Source organism: Colletes latitarsis, chromosome 14, assembly GCF_051014445.1.
Source record: "Colletes latitarsis isolate SP2378_abdomen chromosome 14, iyColLati1, whole genome shotgun sequence".
NCBI lineage: Eukaryota > Metazoa > Arthropoda > Insecta > Hymenoptera > Colletidae > Colletes > Colletes latitarsis.
Window position 1 is genome coordinate 28131650 of NC_135147.1, and position 13760 is coordinate 28145409.

At 49.9% G+C, this 13760-nt stretch overlaps 1 protein-coding gene across 2 annotated transcripts in view; it reads left to right on the forward strand.

Annotated features, from left to right (window-relative positions):
- The window catches only part of Pxb (putative Hedgehog signaling attenuator pxb), a 219842-nt gene that overhangs the window by 123344 nt on the left and 82738 nt on the right, over nucleotides 1–13760 (forward strand). Inside the window, exons 1-2 of one of the 2 annotated variants that reach the window (XM_076782454.1) lie at nucleotides 8455–8474; nucleotides 11337–11388. The exons of the other annotated variant lie outside the window; for it this stretch is intronic. The gene's annotated coding sequence lies outside the window, so the exon portion shown is untranslated. Of the gene's footprint in view, nucleotides 1–8454; nucleotides 8475–11336; nucleotides 11389–13760 lie in introns of those variants that run through there. 2 annotated transcript variants of the gene reach the window in all.

The window sequence follows — 13760 nt, forward strand, 5'->3', positions numbered from 1 at the left end:
AACTACCAAAGTGCGCAGTGAAACTCGGTTTCGAGTCAATTGGGGGCCCGTGAAACGAGGAAAATTTTGGAAATCGACGGCGACGGGGTAATTTTTGAAACCTGATGGGCTATCGGCGACGGATATTCGAAATAATGGTGGTACAGACGGCCTCCGCGCGGAGTACATTTACCCGCGACACAACCGCGTGCTGTCGCGTCGCGTTCTGCGGTCACACCGAAGCCTACCGGTATTGTTCCTGCCCTCGTACGTCGTCAAAGCTTGTCAGCTTAATTATAGGCGGACACCGCGGACGAGCGTTGTTCCGTCGCGCGACACGCGGCTCTCGTCGACTCGGAGCGTCATTACGCGACGATCTGCGATTGACGTGCCGCTGTCGCGATGAGCATCGCGTCAACCGTCAAAATGCTTATTATTATTACGATTATTAGGAGCACCATGGACGAATTAATCGGTCCTCCGGGATCGAGCGATCGATTCTCTGCCATTGTCCATAGGTTCCCTCGAGCCTCGAGGCCGCAAAAATAGCAAATTCGCGGAATGGAAGCATCGTCTATATTCGGATGAGCAACTCGTCTTAAACAGTGTATTTTGAAAGAGTTCCAACCTCCTGGCTACATCGTCGACCCGCAAAACAGAAGACCGAGAAAAGAAAAAGACTCGGAAAGCGTTGAAAGTTGGTCGTAACGACGCTTAAGCGCGGCAGAAGGAGACGCGAGTTCCCCGAGCTTCAAGTTTCGAATCCAAAGTTTCGAGTTCGAGGCTGGACCTTCTCAGATCCCACTAATTAGCTGATCTCGTTCTCCCGTAAAAGTGCGTGGAACCTCTGGGACTTTGGGTTCAGTTTCGAGAACCGGGGGCGACGAAGCAACGACTCCGAAACGCGATATCTCGGGCCTGTCAGGCTTTGTCGGTCGCGAGGACGCGTGGAAGGGTGGCATCAGGACTCGCGGTTTGCTCGTGACTCGCGGGCGTTCGCGTGGAATCGGGAATACGAGGCAGAAACTAAACGAGCGGGATGGAGAAGCGGCGCGACGGAAGGCGAGAGACACGCGAAACGTTCCCTCCAGTTTTAACCGTCACGGAGGCGTATATTTAGCCAACAGTGTCACCGGCAAACGACCGTGTGCGCCTGGTCCCGCTTTGGGAGACAACACGCGACGTTGTTCGCCTCCGCTGTCGTCGGAACAACGAGCACTCGAGGACACTTTTGATTCTCGTTACCGTTCGCGACGCTGAATCTTCGTCTCGCCGTTAATTTGATCGCGCTCGTTTAACTTTGCGAGCTCGTTCGTACGCGAACGATGCTTCGTTGTTCCACGAGGAGGCTGTTTACGAACCATCCGACGGGGAGAACGGTTTCAGACAACTCCGACAAACGCGAAAAAACAAACGATCGTCCGTACGCCTCGCGTTATTACTTAATAGATCGGCCAGCTGCCACTCCAAAACCAGATACGTTTACAAATCGACCCGTCGGTCGGAACAGCGGTAATACATTATTCCTGATTCCCGGCCGACTGTCGTCGATCTCGCGGCGCCCACGCAAATAGTAACGCCGTCGGATCGGTCGTTACAACGTTCATTACTAAATTGTACGACACGGTTAGACGAGCCGCGTGTTCGTTCGTGTCCGCTCACGACACGCCGTGGATTTGCCATCCACAGAAATAGCACAGGCAACGACGTTGTTGCTCTCCCGAGGAGAAGGAGGAGGAGGAGTGCGCGACAACTAAAAAAATAGCGTCGAGAAAGCGGCGATCGTTCGAGACGAGGCCTCGAAACCGTTCGATCTTTAACCCTTCTAAATAGTAATTAAATTTAAAAAAACAACCGAGCTCCAGGCTCGCTAACGTCGTGGTAAATTCGCCCCTGATTATAGGTACGCACACATACCAGTTATTCGACAGGTTTGAATAAATGGAATCCAACTGCTATTGAATAGCAAATTTAGCGTTAAAAATAATTACGGATGTACGCGTGCATGCGTACGAGATCGTCTCGACTCGCGTATGTAACTAACTCTGACATGGCCGCGACAGCTGGTCAGTCGTGTAACCAGTCGTCTTCTCGTTTCGACGTATCATCATCGATCTTCCCCGTGATCGAGTCGTTGCCGAGACGCTACCCGCGAGTGCGAGAGAGACGTTGTCGTTCGGATCGGCAAAATCTGTAGGTCTGGGTTACCTGTGCCTCGGTGATTTACGGACTGCACGCAGGAAATCAGAAGGCAGACAGACGCCGATTAAAAACGAGCCGTTGTCACTCTCTGGGAAATGTTGTTCGGATAACGTTGCTCTTCGACGGCTGCTCGACGCACTCGTCGCAAAAAGAACCCAACTCGTACGAAATTAAAATCAGAAATCGAGATTTTTTACACCGAACGATTCTCCAATCAGTTGTATCTTGAAAAGATCGAACGCGAGAAAGTCTAGCAGACCCAATGGCTCCGACAATGCATAGCAACCGTTGTTCCAACGTATACGAAGCATTTTTCTTAATTTACTTTCGTCGCGAAAGAATAACCGGGAAACAGAATTTATAAGGAATCGCTTATTCGATAAAAAGTGTTTGGATAGCACGGAAACGTTGCCGAGAATAAAACGAGCAAGTTTGCCGGGGTTTGGCGGCTGGCTGTCCCGAGTATTCACTTTCGAACGAGTTTGCAACAGCTCTCGAGATTACCCATATATCGTTCCGCGTTGATCTCCGTGTTCATAAATCTACTTTGAGCTCGGCGAGCGTCCCGGCGTCGAGGAGGAACGTGCCTCGCGGTAATTTCGTTCTGGGAACGTCGTCGCGAACTGAGACGTTTCGCGTCCGCGTCACGCTGCCGACCTGGCAAGCTTTCCACGGAAAGAGAACCTCCTCGCTAACAGAGACGTCTCGATACGGTTGTTGGAACCGTGAAAATTGCCGCGTTTACGACCGCACTCGCGTAACTTGCTTCTTTTTACCAGCGACTTGCTCGTGACCTAACTACCGGTAACGCGTCTTCTTTATTTCCCAGTCAAACAGAATTTCTATCTTCGGATATGCTTCTTGGCAACGAAACGCCAGCGTAACAAGCACTCCGGTAGTAAAAACAGCCTTATAAATAAAATGTATCTTCATTTTTTATTACTAGTTTTGGAGGTTTCGTTCTATACAGCACCGAAACCTTTGGTATTATCGTGCTACTCTACCGTGTAATAAAATTCTCGAGAACGCGAACAATTTTTCTCTGAAATAGATAAGGAAAACGGGCAACGGAATTTGTTAAAAATTCGTAAGAATTCTTGAGCGCATCGCGTTCATCGTTGACACGGTTTACAATTGGCGATAACGAGCGGGCTCGATAACGGGCCATTTACCTCGTGCTCCGTGAATGCTCGAGACGATCCACGGTGAAGACGTCGACTCTTTACCGGAACAACGAGGCGTTAAACGAACGAAGCATTGATTTATGTGCGCGCTCGTGGTAAGATGCGCGACGCGATTCATACGGGAACAACCGTGACGGGAATAAACGCCGAGAGGATATAATGATCGCTCGTCCACTACGTATAACGGGGTAAACTGGCGACATCCTTGCATCGTTTGATCGACGCACAGAGACCCGGAAGTATCTCTGGCGCGCGTTGCACCGGCACACAGCCCGTGACCGTATTTAATACTTCCTGTCGCAAGTTTGCCGCTATCGACGATCCAGTTTAACTTCCCTCTAACGAATCCCACGTTACGATTCTTGCTGGAATCGAAACTAATAATTCGGACATTATATATAATCGTATTGAAGCGTCCAGCGAATTTTGAACCGATGGATCGTTGCGGTAGCGAGAGCCACGAGACCGCGACGGTAGGTTAAACGGAAGGAACGTTGATTTATGAACGGGAGCCGTACACGAGTCCCGTCTAATCGCGACAATACCAGCTCCTCGTAGCCCCGAGGCTCTCCTCGTCCAGCGCTATTGTAAGATGACAAACACCGGCGAGGAAGACGTCGAACAGAACAGGCCGTATGGGAGGACGCGGTCTCTCGGGATAGAATCATTAATCCTTCTAATTGCCACTCGGGTGCCACCGCGTGTTTTTCTTCGCGGTTCCGGCCTAGCTGCTCCGCGCAATCGGTTTCTTTCTCGGGGAGAAGGACGGAATCTCCAGCAAAGGGAACGGAAACACAAACCGTGACTTCTTTCGACTCGATCGGGGAGGGGAATTGGACAGGGATATACCCGCAGCTTGGCAACACATTCGGTCGACAGATGTAGGATTGTTTATTTGATTAGCGCGGCCATTAATCAGAAACCCTCGAGCCACCCTGAAGCGAAGGTGCGTCCCATTAACGAGCAATACGAGAAAAGCATTTTCTCGTATTGGCACGGAACGCCGACGCCAGGCCTCCAGATACCGGAACGGATTTAGCGTCATTCCTGCCACGATCGTCTTGCATATCTGGTGGGATACGAATGATCAAAGCGTAAATATAAAAGCTTATATTTACTGAGCTTATTTAGCTCAGAACGAATCGGTTGATTCGTACATTTGAGAGCCGAACACGCGACGAGAATGAAGTTACTTTTTACGTGCGAGTGCATTTGTGGAATAGTCGAGCTCGTGTAAATCTAGTTTGGTCGGTCGTACGAGGTCCCGAAACAGAGGCGGCGCGCGCGGCTCGTTAAACGACAGCCACTATATTTACTCGACCTGATTCTCGGCCAGCCACCGCAAGATTCGACCACGACGAATTCAAACTCGCCGAACGGAGGACAGTTCCTCCGCGCTAGTCCGCGTCGCGTCCGTGGAAGTTAAGCGAGAGAGAAACGCGAAAAGAATTTCCAGTGTGCGAGGCGCGGAGCGGGAGGAAGAGAGCAGAAGCGAAAAACTCGAGTGGATTTAAGCGGAATCCGGGGAACGCGAGGGACGGAAAAAGGGTGGAAAACGGGGGAACGGTCGGCGGAACGTTGACCAGACACAAAGAACACGGGAGCACGGTGGTTAATGAGTCGTCCGGTCGGTCTTCTTAGCTTTCGGTCCGCGCGGACACCGAGCGAAAGCTACGCTCCGCTCCGGTTGCTCGTCGCGTCCCTTAAGACCAGAAACCTCCCCTCTAGGCAGCACGCGGCCCGAGAGAATAGACGACGAGAAAAGGAGGGAAGAAGACAGACCGGCCGGTTCTGCGTCTGAGGCTTATATATCTGCCGGAACTAATTGTCCCATAATTCACTCTGTCCGGCAGCAACGTTGCTCTCTGCTTATCCACGAATGCTTCTGCTTCTTCGTCCACCGCCACTGCTTCCTCCTTTCGCTCGATTCCGCCACCCCCGCGCGTACGCGGTAGACGTTTCGTTTGTCTTCTTCGTTCGCGGCGATGCGTACGCCATCGCCTCTGTTCCCTACTTCTGTTGTCTGGACCGGTCGTTCTTTCCGCGAACCTCTGCTCGATCTTCGCGACTTCCGACAATCCAATCGAACCCGTGCCTCGATCCTCGAGCCCGCTAGATTCGAGGAAACCGATGGAACGCCGCTCGACTAACGGACGAGTCGGTAGACGCGATGTCTTCGTCTTTATCGGCAGGCTCTAAATATTAACGTGTATGATCGATGGCCGCGCAAATCGACTCCGATTTAGATGCAAAACGTGGGCGTTGAAAGTGTAACGGTGGAGAAGAATGGTCGGTGTTGGTGCGTTAACGTACCGGCAAATTTCTACCGCTCGTGAATCGCTTAATTTACATATCGCAGCAACGGCTATTGGGTTAAAAGGTACGCGCAAAAAGTTAAGCGTCGAGTGGAAATTGCTTTCGTTTCTCGTTGCTTGGATAGCATCCCACTTAGATCCAGAGTGCATCAGATTTGCCGTAACTTTGCCGTCCCTTCGGAAACGTTATCACGACCCGTTACTTCCGTGAACCCAGGCAGACGTCCAGTGCTAATGCACTTTTGTGGCTAACTGGAACACACACGGTTCCTGCTTATCCGAAATAGCACTTTCTCTTCCTCCAAGCTGTTTCCCATCCCCCTAGCCAATGTAAGGGAAGTGTTTCAGCTTTTTTCCTAGCGGTACGGCAGTCTCGAGTTTTCCCTCGTCCGTTGCCCGTGCCGTCGTGCTTCGATCGATGAGCTTACTCTGCCGATTGACCGGTCTGTTTGCTTTCGTTAAGTCATCGGTCCACGTGTCCGAAGTGCACCCTTCGCAAATTCCAGACCGCGCAAACCACGCGTGGTTTACATCCACGAAAGGAACACCGATCTACGTCGGTCTCCTACTACGTTTTTTACTCAATATCGTTAACGAATTTCCACAAAATTCCATCAAAAATTACAGTTTTCAACCCCTGCTGCATAACATGTAAACATAGAAAAAATTTCCCGCGGAATAATAGAGTAATGTTTCCTGCGAGTAAAACGTTGGCGAAAGTTTATTTAAATTATTGGTTTTTCATGAACCAATAAGCTTCCGAACAAATTCAACAATATATTATCGTACCATGTTCTCTTGGGCGTTTAATTCCACAAGAACGAAAACAAATATTTATACCATAAAAATAAATCGTGAGAAAAATTTTCTTACATTTTAGTAACGCCTTTTATTCCGCGAAACGACTGTTTTTCCAAGTAAAAACACTGTATTAATCTACAGGAAAAATATGAGATATCTTCCACGTATCGAATTTTCGATGTTCTCATTACCTTTTACACGTAGAACCGACTTTGCACATGAAAAGAACGAAATAAGGCAAACGATGTGGACTACGATACTAAATACAAGAAAGCTATATTCGTCGATACGCAGGAAAGACTGGATTATTTTAATACGAACTAATACGATGTGGAATATTTTTGTACCGAAATGCAGAATGTTTTATAGGTTAAAATCATTTATAAAACCGTGTTATTTCAGTGCCGAAGAATTTGTAAAACCAGCGGAAAATAAAATTTTTCCAGTTAGTCGTTGAATAAACATACACGTTCCAATCGGCCGTTCATCAGACTTGTTGTACGCTTTGATGATAGCGCCATATTTTCGCTTCGTACGCGTCGTCCACGCGCGTTATAATTTTCGTTCGAAAATTTTATATCCATTACACGCGTCTAAACCAAAAGAGGATAAGTATCGTTTATTTAAAATTGCACCGTTTAACGCTATCGTCGAGGAGACTTTTGTCGCGTTCTTATCCCGTTCTTCTCGAGAAATTTCATCCACCTTGCGCCCTCCGATGGAACTTGGTCGGCCTTGAGGAGGAGGCCCGCGACTTTATCAAGTTTTTGCAAAGTTCGCGCGACGACCTTCCGCGATAGACGGACCCGTCCAGGAGCAGGGACCCGCCGGACAGATACTCATCGTTCATCCGTGGCGTATGAATAACGTAGAAGTTTGCTCACCGGGATGGGGGACACGGGCCGTAGGAGGGACAGACTGAACGTAGGCTGCAGCTTTCATACATAAGTAAGCGAGACAAGACTATGGGGCCAGCGAGCTTCGTCGGAGTTTCAGTTTGCACCGCAGTATTTTCTGCAGCGCCAGACACCCCTTCGTTCTTCGCGAAGCGAACTTAGCTCGACGTCGTTGCCCGTGAAAATACGTATGTCTTACGGACACTCTTTGACCGTGGTAAGTCTCTTCAGGTTTCTTGCAAAATATATAGAAACTGTCGGCTCGTCGCGTGACTAGAAATGGACCTTAATAAGAGTCAACGAAGATATCGAACCGTTTAAAGCGCAGGAGAACACACGGGTAAACAAAATGACAAAACTTTCCCACGGACTTGATAGTTTAAACGCGACTCCGCTATCGTCCAACTGCCGATGCCTTTCGTTTTCCCGAACCGGAGTATTCCGCGCCATTGTTATTTCACTACCGTTGCGGGCACGGGAATGTGAACGCTACTCTAATATCTTTCGAGTATACCGGTGTGCTTTCGTCTACGTGCGGTCGTTCCGGACTACCTGTCCGTGTTTACCGTGCGTATATTTACCGTGAAGCGCGAGTACGTCTTCGTTCCGCGGGAAGAAGACCCGCGCCATTCTTGCCAGTCAGCTTCGAACGAAGACAATGGGATTAATGTTCGCTCCGCGCCTCTCGTGTCCGTCTACCTCGGAAGTTTCAAGACCGCGTCTGTTCCCCGAGAGCTCGTACTTTGTACACGGATATCGTTTGTTTTCTACTTTGTTCTCCGATCTCTAGTTCGGCGGAGCTCGCACGGAAATCGTAAAACGGAGTTCCTTGAACGTTGGTCTCTCGTGGATACCAGCACATTGTTCACGCCTGCAAATTAGAGAACAATGAGAGGCGAGTGTGAGATTTCTCGACTTGGCGTGTTAATGGTTGGTGTACCTGGGTTGTTATAATCGCTTGATACAAGGATCATAAGCAATCTACCACTCCGCAATAAGGGGTTTAGACCAAGAATTCTCTCAACGTTCTCCGTATCATCGTCTTCGTGATACACCGAGGCCGTAAATTTCTCCTGGCAACATCGATTTCGTATATCGTAAGTACGTAGTAAGTAGATGTAAATACATCGACACTGAAGTGAAAGATTTCGTTGTACAGTCCTGACCGTGGCCCGAGCCCTTATCTGTTTACGTCACTTAGTTTGTTTCTGCGTATCTGTTTTGATGCCTCAAGGTATTTACGACCTCGCTGTATCGTCGAGGCTACAGTGCTATCGCGTGTAAGGACATTTTCTCCCAAGTCTCGACGAACGATATATTTGTTTCGTGCATTCCATCGTTGACAGGCAAGACGAGTCATACTCCGATCGATTAACCGTCCGACGTGAATCGCCGTCTCGGTGCACTTCCGGATCCGTTTACCCAGCGAAGTTTCCAGACGAAATCTTACACCGAGCCGCAAAATCCCGCGCTCTAATCCGCGCGAAACAACGACGCTCTAACAGATGTTCTAACAATAACGCGTCTCGCCGGCTTATTACGGCGACGTAACATCGATGTCTTCGTCGAATTTCAAACAACGTCCGCGAGTCGACGCGCCTATGCCTTCGTACAGCGGAACAAAGAGACGCGTCGTTCTATCCGAACCAGAACAATGGACTTTGTCTGTTTTAGACGATCGCGTTCAATTTCAGATCAAGCTAGCTCGTTATCGCGACGAACTTGTCCGAGCGTTTCGCCTTAAAGCGCTGATTTCATCCCTTAGTTACTTAATAACACGCCCAGGCTGTCTCGAAAGACAGGTTCTTTATAACCGAGCTATAAACGGTGTAATATAAAGGCATCAAATTTTCTAGACCTGATACTTTTTAACCGAAAAGTATTTCGAAGAATGTCGGAGGGTTCTTGTTTACGAGATCTCTGATCTAGGTCGGGAAAGGTGACGAGAATGGTAAATGTAGAGGGTCCGTTCGGAGCGAGGGAAGAAGAGAAGACAAAATTGGTCGTCTCTTTATCGCGGCGGGACTTGGAAAAATAATGATTAGACGGGAAATTGGGAGTTTGTCGAGGAGCGTAGGAAGGAGAAATTTCGAAAGTTTGAGATGGAAATGTCGCTCTCCGTTATTTATAGAGAAAATTAGTTGTAAAATGTTGGTGCATATTCGGGACAACGCAAAAATAATATCTTGATTTATTTCGACAACGGGATGAAATGGTTCGTAACCAGGGCAGAGAGGAGAGGAAAGAAAGAAGAAAAGAAAAGAAAAATAGTAGAGCGACGACGGTCTGAAAATCCTCGACGCGTTCCATCCGTGCTTCGCTCTCTCAAAGTTTTTCCGGCCCGAACGAAGAACGATGGTAAAATCGAAGCCAGCGACGTGTAATTCGCGGTGAAAATTTTGCTTGGAAGTTTCGCCGCGGAAAATACCGCACGCGCTGGATTAAAAATTAAACGTCTGCTTGAAAACGTCACGCGGTGATGTTGAAGTTAATCTTCGGCGAACGACGATCCGTTATCTACGTCGAATCCCGTTAACCCTTCGAACTTTCCGCTCGAACCGAGTTATCTTCCAACGTTGACATTTATCGGTATAAAAAAAGGTAAACACATTTATCAAGGTATTGGAGAAGTACGTTCGATACGTCCGTTTGCATCGGCACGTTTAAATCTTTGTCGAGGGAAGGACTAGTGAAAAGAAAAACCACTCGAAGAGGGTAAAAAGAGGCGAAAGGAGGGGCAACGTGGCTGAGAATGTAAAAGCGTTCGCAGGCTGCTGCCTCCCGACGCCGCAGATTAGACTTCGAAAGTTATCGAGGTGCAAATAAGTTCGGCTTTCTTTCCCTGATAAGAAGATTTCTCCGAGGCTAGCCTCCGACTATCGACCAGGCGTATATACACATTTTTCCATCCCCCGAAGCGATCGGCTCGAATAATGCCACGGAGAGACTCGACGGAGCTTTCGGGCTACGTCTGAGCTCCTCGAAATCCCAGACCGGCTGAAAATCGCAAAGGAATAACTCGATTAATCGCTCGTCCCTTGTTGTGCCTGAACGAACTTTTCCGCGCCTGTTATTCCCAAGAAATATCTTGGAGCGTCGAATCCGGTATCGCGATCGAGAAAGGGGAAGAGATCGGAGAGGAAAGAAAGTCTCGAGGACAAAGCCCGGTGGAAAGGACAGAGGCTCTCTTCCGCGTGCATCTTTAAGTCTTCCGTCGCGTCCCGTCGACCGTGAAAGGATCCCTCATTGGCAAAGACCGCTCCTCTCGATACAGCCTACCTCTGAATCTTCTGTTTTTACTTACACCGTCGTAGGCGACGCTTCGGTAGCTTGCCTTTGACGAGCCAACAAACGTCTTCGGTTACGTATCGCAGACAGTTTGCACGTTTGAAGCGAGACACATCGATTAACGCGAAAACGCGTCGTTCTCGAAGAAGACAAAGTTGTTCGGCCAGTCGGGGTCATTGACCGAAAGATAGACGTGGCCCGGAGCCACGCGACAACTATACCCGGCTCGTGTTTGCCGTGTGCCCAACTCTCGCACGCTCCTGTCAACCGTGACTTGGGAACAGCCCGCAGATTGCGGCGAATCGACTAACGTCGCCTCTAATATTCCAGGCTGCGAGTTACCGCAAACTTTCGACCACTCCGTTACCAACTATGGCGGCAGTCGTGTCCCGGACGACCATTTTCCGACGGCGAAATCTCTTAAACTCCGACGCGTGCAAAGCAAACTGATCGTTGCTAGGATTTTCCGACGCAAACGCGCCGACTAACGTGTATTATATTCGCGTAACGTTATACCAACGTCGTTTCGTTGTCAGAGCGCTCACCGTCTACCGTCTGCGATTCTATCTTTGCTCGCATCGGGGTTACTAATGGTTTTACGAGTGGTTGCGATAAACATACGGCGCTTTCAACCCTCTACACCCAACTAACCATACCGTTTTTTGTTCCAGGTGAGCGAGGCGAGAACAAGCGTAATAAAATCTCCGTGGCCGTATCCAGTAGGTAATGTACGGTTCCCTGTATCAGAAAACGCGCGAAGAAAATAGGTCGAGAACGCGTTAAATTCGCGGCGTAGGATCGTGCAGGATCTATCGACGTATGTAACAGGAGATCGGGTTATTAATTGACCGAGCTGGCGGCAGGACGCGATCAACCAGCCGATAGGGGAGAAACGGAGCGTGTAATTATTCCGATCGGTGATTCGTGCAGCCGCTCCCGCCACCGATACTCCAATAAAGACGCGGGCGGCGCGACGCACGCTCCCTTCGACCCTCGCGCAGGAAACGTCTTATTTTGGGAAACGGTGCCATGTGGTAAACCGGTTGGCCCCCATCGATCCCACTTATCCGCTCTCCATAAAGACATTAACACGCGAAACCAGTAATTACCGAGCCGAACGAACGACCGAGTTCGAGAAAGAAGCTCGCTCGAGGGAGCGCGACACCGATATTTGGCCACTTTCACGCTGATAAAACAGTCGGCGTTGCGCTCGCGTGTCTCACGGACCCGCAGGGGTGTGTCTATTATCGGGTCTCACGCAACGCGTATTTATTAAGGGCGTATTTCCAGCCCCCAACCTCGCGATCGCGCGTTTTCCTCGAAATGCAAACGATTCTCGATACCCACGGCAAAAACAACGCCGCCGTTCGTGTCTCGAGAACCGGTGGCGTCCTTCTCTTTATTCCTTTTTTTATTAGCGCCGCCACGGCGGATAGTTCGCGTGCGTACCAGCACCAGCATCGTCGAGTAATTAAGTGATTATCTCATCCGGAGTCGGGGCAGACACATCGCTCGTTGCGCATCGCGTTCCAATTGCGGACAGAGGCCGATATACGCAGCCGGCGTTATTCTTCCGGCCCCCGGCTATCGACCTACACGATACTCGTACTATTTATCCCCGTTCCTCTCTCGCTTCTTTCCCATTTTCCACCCTACGGCGTTCCTTTCAATCCAGACCTCTCCGCGGATTCTAATTCCTTTTTCACGTGCCTCGCCGCGAACCGAAGATAACGCCGCGCCGTGTCGGTTTGCCCCTAACGGATTACAACGGCGAAAGAAATATTATTTCTGCCGCGGAATACGTCCCCGTCGGAATTCCAATTACCGGCGCCCGTTATTATTTCGCTGGGCTATCACGCGCGTTTCGGACCTGCGATCCTCGAGCCCTCCCTTCCGCGACGGGAACGTCGAAGACCCGTTGCAAAATTAATTACTTCGCTAAAAGGTAGTTATTAGCGCGTTAAACGCCGAGCTAACTAGGTTTATCTTTCCGTTTACGCTGCGCAATAACGCCGAACATGGCGGCCCAACCAGCCGCGAGCACCGTGCTAGATTTTCATGCTCGTAAAAATAAAAGTTTTCGATTTACCGAAGTCGCGTTATTTCACCGAGAGATGAAACGCCTTTATGGGGGAATAGGTCGAGAACAGCGGCCCTCGAGGAGCCCATTAAAATTTTTCTGGGCCGACGCCTCGTCATCGGCGAGGGAGAAAGATCCCGTCGGCCAGAATCGAGCGTGTAACTGGGACTCGCCTCCTTTATCTCGATCATCTCGCTTACCGAGATAGTTGGTCCGCCCTATTCGCACCGTGGCTACCGATCCGCTGCTTTCGATCGTAGATACGCTCCGACAAATTACACCGGGGCTCCAGTCGAAACTGATAATGTCATTATCGCGTTACGAGAATCTATGAAATTTTCCTCGTCGTCGTCCTCAACGTCGAAACTCGAATTTTCCTGCTCGACGTTTCTTCGCGGTGATTCTTTTTTTGCTCCGCTCGGTGGAATAAGCGCGTCACCTCTCACGGATGCTCGCGTTCTCTCAGGTTCCTCAGATTCCATCTTCGCTCTTGAAATCGGTCCTCCGTCGAGAGGGAAGGAGAAACTCCGGAGACGCGTTCCGCCGAAGCAGATTTTAACAACGATACCCTGGCGGAGGAAAAACGACCGAGCCCCTCGAACTATCCGCACGGAAATGCACCCTTCCTTTGACGCTCGCGTGCTCGGCACGCTCGAAATCGCGCGAGCACGTTCCCGTCAGACGCGATTTTGCGCGGCGCGATAACACCACCGCGAGGAAATTCGATTTCGAGACGGCACCGTGGCTCTGTACAACGGAGCACAGATCTCGCGATAGTCCCTATCCTTTCCAAAGAGACGAACTTTTAGCCGATCCGACTGAAAACAGTAACCGAATCGCGCGTAATGCTTTGGAAACAGCAAACCCGATCGATTAAATCGGCCCGTCGTTAATCGTCCGTACGCGTCCGTTCGCTGGCCAATGTTCGCTCTGCGGAATATCCTTCCTGAAAGGGATCGGCGTATCCGCGCGAACTTCCTTCCGATCCGAGCGACTCGTACTCGACGGAAGGAGA